The sequence below is a fragment of the Spermophilus citellus genome (genome assembly GCF_964194105.1).
Source record: "Spermophilus citellus genome assembly, chromosome: 11".
NCBI lineage: Eukaryota > Metazoa > Chordata > Mammalia > Rodentia > Sciuridae > Spermophilus > Spermophilus citellus.
The window spans coordinates 89,598,832-89,608,746 of NC_138192.1; the positions used below are offsets into that span (position 1 = coordinate 89,598,832).

Here is a 9,915-nt window from a genome sequence, read left to right on the forward strand (position 1 = left end):
TTCATTAAGGTAAGAACACATATTACTTTAAAATATGCTAATCAACATAATTTAGTCCCAAATCTGATATCTCACTTTCTTTCTCAACAAATTTGTGAAATCTCTATACCAACAACTTACTACATAGACATTAGTTCCTTCTATTGTGCCGGACAGTCTGTACTGTTGGAAAGAGCATTCACAGATGTCTCATCTCAACATTTCAGTAAGTTTTATTCTGGAAGTTCTTTTTTAATACATAATTTAATTCTCTGTTTAATGACCCAATAAATTCATTTGAGAAAGTTCTGTTATGCTTCTTTATCCACAGATATCTTGATATCCCACCCTCTCCCCAAAATCTCCTAGAGGAATACTGGTCAAGTTCTTTTAAACAGTTTTAAAATTAAGAATTAATATCTACATTTAATTAACTCTAGGGGCTTTCTTTTCCCCCTTTGCAATCCTCCCTTAATCCAAATACAATGGAAACAGTTTAGGGTGAACAAAAGAGATTTAAACACATTTGGCAGCAATGAACAATGAAAATTCCATTAGTTCAATACTTAGAGGTACACATTTAAATAGAAGTGAAAGGCGGATAGAAGGTAAATGTAATAAATCTAAATTAATTACTTTTAACTCCACCTGAAGTTTAAGCACAGAGTGGGACTCACCCCTTTCACTCCTTTCTTAGAACTTTGATTATATGGAAAGTTTGAAGACCCTTCCTGGGGGAGAAATGTTTTCCAGCTGTCATGATTCAAGTTCAGCTCATAGTAGAACTAATTTTAAAAGGCATTGTTCCCTGAAAAAGGTATTTGTTCAGAAATATGCCTTTTAATCCATTTAGATTTTTATTATTTGGTGAATTTATTTTCTAGACTATCACTGTAAATAACAATATGCAGTAGTAAATAAATTTTGTGTGCACTTTTGTTTAATATGCTGTGGTTTCTCTAACATGTGAAATAAATGAGACAGTTTCAACATTATTTCAATGCCACTTACTAAATTCTTGGTAGAAACACTGTGAAACTACATGAGAACACTACTCAGAATAAACATGTTTATGTTGAATAATGCACTTACCCAGCACAGCTCCTAAGGAAATTCTTGGTGAAATAGCCTCAGGATGGAATTTGATTTTCTGAGATTCCGCAAAAGAGATTTACTCCCAGGCAAGGTGAGAAAGAGTGAAAGCCATGCAATGTGATCCTGCAGGCAGGGTGAGCTCTGGTTAGCAGAGCCTGATGGTCCAAGGCAGGAGGTGACACTCTGCTGGAGAGACAGGAGTTGTTCTGAGTAGATTAGAAGTGTTGTCAGATTGTAAGTGATCAGCAGCAGAAGGGAAACATCAGAGCTTCCTGTTACATCACTCTGACCCCGCCTGCAGTTAGTGTTAGGTTACTCTCTTTCTCAAATAGCATACCCCAGGAAAGGAGCAGCACTCCTTTCTTTTCTGAGACCAGAGCAAGAAGCAGCCTGAACAGACAGAGATCATATGCTGTATGAATACATTGTTAACCAGCAAAAGCTGGCTGGCTTTCACCTTGTGTGAGTTCTGTTAGAACTTGCCAAACAAAGCTGGCTGTGATTTGAAAGAAATCTGAATATAAAAGAATCAAAGGAGTTAGGAGGGTGTGTGTGTGTGTGTGTGTGTGTGTGTGTGTGTGTGAGTGTATGAGTGTGAGAGAGAGAGAGAGAGAGAGAGAGAGAGAGAGAGAGAGAGAGAAAGAGAGAGAGAGAGAGAGAGAGAGAGAGAGAGAGAGAGAGAGAGAGAGAGAGAGAGAGTTTCTAGGTTGAATTAGCAGCGTTTACAAAGCATCACAAGAAAAACTTCTAAGACATCTTTATAAAGTGAGCATGGAAAAAAAGAAAACCAACATTCATCAGAATTAATTCTGTAATCCGACTCACTAATTTGGAGCACTGATAGGTAAATCTTAATCCTCAACATTCCCTAATTATGTCAAGAAATTTAATCTTGCAGCTTTTTAAACTTTTAAAAACTTTTTCCATAATGTAAATTTATGTGTCATAAAACCAATGAGCATATAGAATGCATTATTTTTTCAAACTATATATTTATCAAAATACTAGAGAAAATATTTTTTTAGAATTCATAATTTTAAGATGATTGCACATACTTTAAAATATTTAGTATAAATCTCACTGTCTATGATGTAGAAATTATAATATTTTAAACTTTAAAGTAACTTTAAAGAAAACATGGATATTTTATCATATAATATTATAAAGTAATGCAAAATATATAATGAATTTAATTTTTAAGAAAAAAATCCCAAATATAATTATGCCCAGAATATGTTTAATAATTTGTTAAATAAAATCTGGGGAAAAAGTTTTAAACTTAAATGTACTTGTCATTTTTTATAATATAGCCCTGTATAAGATGCAATGATAATTTTAACTCCTAAACCCAAACAATACTAAAAGTTCATTAATCTTGGCATCTCTTTCATCTATGAACTAGAAAAAAAATGTATCTAACAATAGACATCCTTTCTGTCTTTAAGACTTTGAATCAACAAATTTCATAACATTTAGAAATATATCAGATGCTATGATGGTCATTCAAATTATATTGAATTGAGATCAGAGGAACAGAGATATAGGAAAGTTATTGCAATTAAGGACCAAAATGAGATGCCCAGACTTCTTGTAGACTAAGAATAGAAGCAAAGGCAACTGAAATTAAAGAACATCATGTTTCTGAAATGAAATATTCCTGCTGACATTTTTATTACCTGGATCTATGAAAGAAAATTTATTACAGAATCTGTTAATTTTTTTTTGGTATGTGTGATCAAATTTGATTTAAAAATACATATAAAAATATGATAAAAACATAAAAATCGATATATAGTTGATAATTGCTATCAATTATAGCTAAGAGAGAAGACTTTCAGGCAACTGAGTTTATGCTGCTATTGTGGTTACTGGGATATAAAAAATAACCATATAATTTAAATTATCTAGTTTTATAGTATTATGTTTTGAAATAAGAGCTTACTTTTGCTCTTCTTTGGAGAGTCATTGAGCTATACTTCTTTTTAAGCTGTTTTCCTCAGCCAATGAGGAGAAAATTCAGTGCTGCAAATCATTACTGACACCACCAGGACTCCTCAATCAGAAAACCAGTGTGTATATTGCTTAAGTGAAAGCTGTAGTGAGCTCTGATGTGGAGCTAGTACGCTGCTCAGGGTGCTACTAAGAAAGAAGTAGAAAACACTGGGGTTGGACCAAGAGACAAGAAGTTCCAGAACTGGATCAGATCCTTTCTGGTGTGGTCTTGACAAAGTTTTATAGGCTTGGTGTTCCCACACTAAGATTCACAGCAAAATCAAATACTAGGTTTTAAAATTTATGCAATCCTAGGCCTTGTCTTTGCATCTTCCATGGTAAGAATAGTATCTGAAACCTTGCAAAAGGATCAAAGTGTAGTTTTTGAAATTATTTTAAAAAACTAAAAAATGATTTCAAGTAAATATGTGAAATCAGTATTTCTTTTTTGCATTCATTACATTTGCCCAATAGTAGCAAAGTAAAATCTGTGCTTAGAGTTTATGTTGGTAAGATTAGTAATCCAATGCTCTTTCTCCTCTACTATTTGTCAAATGCTATTCACAATGGTTGTAATCCATGAAGATCTTGGATAAATTTCTGTCAATATCATTCATATGAGAAAAAACAGGAAAATGGCATCTCAATAATTAGATCATTAAGAGTTGGCATTTTACCATGAATGGTGTGAATATATTTTGTATACAACCAGATATATGAAAAATTGTAATCTATATGTGTAATATAAATTGTAATGCATTCTGCTGTCATATATTACAAATTAGAATAAAAAAGGAATGGAAAGGATATTAGATAAGACATAAAATAATTAATTAAAAGGAGTTGGCCTTTTACAAACTTCAGAAGAAATAATGGTAGGAGGACTTTCAGAGAGCTCATCTGAGTATACCAAATTATGTGAAAAGACACGGAAAATCTTTCAAATATACACTTAAACATGATTAGTGTTTTGAAAAAACTGGCAGAACTAAGAAAATATATTTCAATGATCAATGAGGTGGGTTGAGTGACTAAGCCTGTATTTTGAGTCAGACCCTGTTCTAGTTGTGTTTTAGGGAGTTAAGGAAAAACAGAATGTGTCCTGCTATTTAGTCATTTACAGAATACTTGACAAGCACATGAGGACTCAAGTGCCAGATTCTCTGCAATTAGCAACTGATGCTGCCAACAGAGGCTTCATGTGACTATGCAGAGCACTTTCAATAGGGTTTTCTGTAGGAGTGAAGAATGGTGCGCACAGCAATCACACATTTCCATTGCAGAATCCCATGCACAGGATTTATGCCTACCCTCATTGTCCTATATAGACCTATAAGTGCCATCATTCCTCAATAGGGAATGCAGGCTACCATGTGAAATGCACTGGCCTTACAGTCAGAAGGATGCTAACTCAAAATCTCTGGATTACTGATTGTATTGACAAAATTAATCAAAGTAGGCAAAAAATATGGTGTAATTACTTAGTTTTTTATTGACTAAGCTGACCACTCATTTTGAATCCCTATGGCACAATTCTGTGAAAATAAGAAAAGCAAACAAAAAAAATGAAAAACTTTTACATGAAATATATTATGGACAGGCCATCCCTGTGAAATTGCAAAAATAAGAAGTCAAAGAAAGCATTTAAAACAGAATTGTTATTAGGATCTTGGGTTATGATATTGTGAGTTAATAATTTGTTTGTGTTCTAAATAGTATGGAAGTCATTACTAATATCGGGATACTTAATTCACCTAATAAAAGTTTGTACACTCTGAATTATTGAAAATTCAGCAGTAGGGCTGAAAGTGTAGCTCAGTGGGAGAGAGTTTGCCAAGCTTGTACAAGGCCCTGAGTTCAATCCCAAGCAAAACACACACACACACACACACACACACACACACACACACACCAATGACTTGAAGAGAAACACATAATACTTTACATCAAAAAATTACTCTAGCTAGGAAACAAGTTGGCCTGATCTTTTAACATTTTACCTAGCAATTGATGTTAGCAGTTTTCCACATTACTTCTCAAAGCTAAATTAATCGCTTTTGGTAAAGAATCTGTATCTAATGGCTGGGTCATTGAAAGATTGTGCTCTTTTCTATTACCAAAATCAAAGGTCAGCTTTTCACTTTAATTATGTATGCAACTTATCATTTTAAGGGAAATAATACTGTTGTTTTAAAAATATTCACTATGAAGTAAGAATTTGAAAATTGCAGAAAACTAAATATAAAATAAGCAGTCCAACCAGATACAGTGGTGCATATCTATAATCCTGTGATTTGGGAGGCTAAGGCAGGAGGACCTCAAGTTCAAGGTCAGCCTCTGCAACTTAGTGAGACCCTGTCTTAAAAACAACAACAACAACAAAATTAAAGGGCTAGGAATATAGCTCAGTAGTAAAGTACCTCTAGATTCAATCCTAGTACAAAGCAGGAAGGAAGAAAAGAAAAAAGGAAGGAAGAATTGAAGGAAGGAAGAAAGGAAGGAAGGAAGGAAGGAAGGGAGGGAGGGAGGGAGGGAGGGAGGGAGGGAGGGAGGAAGGGAGACAGAAAGTCAATATATTTAATCCATATATAGTAAATAGAACAATTTTACTTGGCGATATGTAGTATTTTGTTTCCCAGCAGGGTCAAGTAACATCAAAAAATTGATTAAATGTTTCCTATTAAAAAAATTTCTCTTCTTAATTTCTGATGGGTTTGTGTATTTTGGGGAAATCAGCATACAGATTTTTTTTTTAATGTTTGAAAGTTGACTATTGGTAGAATAAAGAACTACTACTGGCAAATGAAATATGTAATAAATCAATTAAAATGAGTTTTAAATAGAACAAAATTATAAATGCTTACTTTAAATGAACTTTCTGAGGTTAAACACTCTTTGGTAGGGTGATTGTCAGTCTTGGTTCTTAGGACAAGTCCCAATTTATACTTCCACACTCAAAAGTGTTCTGGTTTAGACAAAATTATGTATATGGTCATCTTAGCCCATATATATCCATACTGACAAGTGGTAAATAAGTGCTTAGAGTGAGTAACTCTCTGGGAAGACTTTGATCTCCTTTGCCAGAGGAGTTTAAAATAATTCTTGCTATTTCTAAGATATTTGTTAGTTCACATTTAAAAAAATGCTTTTTCATCTCTGGGTTTGAATTTTCTGTAAATTTTCTCTGAAATGCCTCTTATTTGCTGTATATTGATCTTGCTTTTGAAAACAAAAGATTGATTTAAATGAGTATTTAACACCTTCACTGAAGTAGCATTTAATTGAACAAGTCACAGTTTTCTTTAATAATTTAAACATTAGATTCAAAAGATCTCAAATGGTATTAATCTTGTTCCAAACTAATAATTTTATTCAACTATTATCATAGTAATTGTATAATTTGTGAAAGTATTAGCCATTTATGTTTTTCTCTATTCAAAAACTTACTCATGTCATTTAACACCACTCTATTATATCTTACATTATATTAATTTTATTGTGGCAATGTGAGTTTTAAATATAAGAGCATGCATAAGTTATTAGAACAAATTAAAAAATAAAATTTAAAAAAACTCAGAGCATGAGCACATCAGAAAGGAAAAAAAGAATGCATAACTATATATAATGCTTATATGAAAGGATAATGATATGTGTTTGCCTCTCAAAAGTCTTCAGACCTTTGAGAAGGTGTCAGATCCTTCTTGTTATACTTAGCTTTGAGAAATTAGATATCTACAGTCTCATCCTGCCCTCTAGTGTCAAATATTCTCAAATTACAAAATGTTGCTGTCTAACAGGAATAAAAATGGAATTCTCTTTTTCTGTAATGAAAAGATTCCAACAAGTAGGGAAGATGACCAAGAAAACATTTCAAAGCATTTTATAGCTGGAGTGACACTAGATAGGTATTTATGGTAGACTATATAATTAAAACAACAGTTCATTTACAGTGAAAATAGGTGCTTCATAAAATATTGCAAAGGCAAACAATATTAACTATTAAAACATGGTGTAAACAAAGACACAAATTAAAATGGCATCATATTTTTCAATGTATATGACAGCTGGTAGTTTCTAGCAGATAATTCTCCCAGGCAATTAGGAGTTAAGGGCATCTGATCAATTAAAGGGTATGTGGGAGGGGTACCCAGTCTCAAAGAAAGACTGATACAGGTAAACAAAACCTGTAAAAGTGCTGCATCTGAATGTTTTATTCTGGAGTTTTGAGTCCATTAAGCAAGACAAGAGTTGCCACATGAACGAGAGGACAAATAATGTTGGGCAAAAGTGAACTATTGTAAAGGCTTTGTTTTACTTATTGTCTGGGTCATATAATCTAAAGCATGTTTTAAAAGTATGCTTTTGAGCTAGGTAGGATTAAGGTAAGGAAGCAAGTACAAAGAAATTTTCTGGAGAAATATTTTAATGTCTTATTATAATGTATTAGTTGACATTAATGTCCACATTTTAATCATAGTCCCTTACATGTGATATTCTTAAAATTAATTTCTAAAGGCACCTGTGATTTTCCAGAAAATAAAAATACTACAGTCAGAAGACTTTCTTCTATTTGGATTAATTATATGGATGCACAAAACAAGAATTCAATTGTATATTAGATTAATTCGTATATTTTAAGTATCTAATAATATCTAATAGCAATATTGGGTTTGTTATATTTTAAGGGAAGTTGAGGCCGAATACTAATAATGTTTATGACTGGCATTTTTTTCAGAAATATGTTACATGATTTAGGTATTTTATTTATTTAATCCTATGAAAGTTGTATTTTCACTTTTCAGGTGAGGGAACAGAATCTTTGAGCTTTTGACACAATTGGGAACTGGTAGAACTGACGCTTGTTTGTAAAGCATTGAGTTACTAAACCTCTCCTTTACAACATGCTCATATCCCATTACTTAAAAAAATATTTAATATGGCAAACTATTTCAGATACTTTAGAAGAAAATTATATAGATGATAAACCAGATAATAAGGTTGTTTGGGCTTCCTGTACATAATTCCACATTGACAAAAGGAAATCAGAAAATAGCACGATGATATTAAAACATCAACACTCACTTGACTAGTTTTCTATTTCGTATTGTGATTTCTTTTTTTTCCCGTTTATATATGAAATTTTATTTTTTTTCCTTTAATTTTTTTTATTGGTTGTTCACAACATTACAAAGCTCTTGACATATCATACTTCATACATTAGATTGAAGTGGGTTATGAACCCCCAATTTTACAACAAATGCAGATTGTAGAATCACGTCAGTTACACATCCACGATTTTACATATTGCCCTATTAGTAATTGTTGTATTCTGCTACCTTTCCTATCCCCTACTATCCCCCCTCCCCTCCCTTCTTCTCTCTCTACCCAATCTACTCTAATTCATTTCTCTCCTTGTTTATTTTCCCATTCCCCTCACAACCTCTTATATGTAATTTTGTATAGCAATGAGGGTCTCCCTTTATTTCAATGCAATTTTCCTCTTCTCTCCCTTTCCCTCCCATCTCATGACACTGATTAATGTTACTCTTTTCTTCCTACTCTGCCTCCCTGCTCTGTTCGTATTTGCTCTCATTATATCAAAGAAGACATTTGGTATTTGTTTTTTAGGGATTGGCTAGCTTCACTAAGCATAATCTGCTCTAGTGCCGTCCATTTCCCTGCAAATTCTATGATTTTGTCATTTTTTATTGCTGCATAGTACTCCATTGTGTATAGATGCCACATTTTTTTTATCCATTCATCTATTGAGGGGCATCTGGGTTGGTTCCACAGTCTAGCAATTGTGAATTGTGCTGCTATGAACATGGATGTGGCAGTATCCCTGTAGCATGCTCTTTTAAGGTCTTCAGGGAATAGTCCGAGAAGGGCAATAGCAGGGTCAAATGGTGGTTCCATTCCCAGCTTTCCCAGGAATCTCCAAACTGCTTTCCAAATTGGCCGCACCAATTTGCAGTCCCACCAGCAATGTACAAGTGTACCCTTTTCTCCACATCCTTGCCAGCACTTGTTGTTGTTTGACCTCATAGTGGTTGCCAATCTTACTGGAGTGAAATGGTATCTTAGGGTGGTTTTGATTTGCATTTCTCTGACTGCTAGAGATGGTGAGCATTTTTTCATGTACTTGTTGATTGATTGCATATCCTCCTCTGAGAAGTGTCTGTTCAGGTCCTTAGCCCATTTGTTGATTGGGTTATTTGTTATCTTATTATCTAATTATTTGAGTTCTTTGTATACTCTGGATATTAGGGCTCTATCTGAAGTGTGAGGAGTAAAAATTTGTTCCCAGGATGTAGGCTCCCTATTTACCACTCTTATTGTTTCTCTTGCTGAGAAAAAACTTTTAAGTTTAATTAAGTCCCATTTGTTGATTCTTGTTGTTAACTCTTGTGCTATGGGTGTCCTATTAAGGAATTTGGAGCCCGACCCCACAATATGTAGATCGGGGCCAACTTTTTCTTCTATCAGACGCAGAGTCTCTGGTTTGATATCAAGCTCCTTGATCCATTTTGAGTTAACTTTTGTGCATGGCGAGAGAAAGGGATTCAGTTTCATTTTGTTGCATATGGATTTCCAGTTTTCCCAACACCATTTGTTGAAGATGCTATCCTTCCTCCATTGCATGCTTTTAGCCCCTTTATCAAATATAAGATAGTTGTAACTTTGTGGATTAGTCTCTGTATCCTCTATTCTAAACCATTGGTCCACCCGCCTGTTTTGGTGCCAGTACCATGCTGTTTTTGTCACTATTGCTCTGTAATATAGTTTGAAATCTGGTATCGTTATACCACCTGATTCACACTTCCTGTTTAGAATTGCTTTTGCTATTCT

At 33.6% G+C, this 9,915-nt stretch overlaps 1 protein-coding gene across 4 annotated transcripts in view; it reads right to left on the minus strand.

The window, feature by feature from the left end:
* Positions 1-1,462, minus strand: part of CALCRL (calcitonin receptor like receptor) — a 101,025-nt gene extending 99,563 nt beyond the window's left edge. For 2 of the 4 annotated variants that reach the window (XM_081260681.1, XM_081260680.1), the window contains exon 1: positions 1,072-1,462. The gene's annotated coding sequence lies outside the window, so the exon portion shown is untranslated. The remainder of the gene's footprint in view (positions 1-1,071) is intronic. The other 2 variants (XM_081260679.1, XM_081260678.1) reach the window with 1 other exon arrangement.
* Between the last annotated feature and the right edge of the window lie 8,453 nt (positions 1,463-9,915).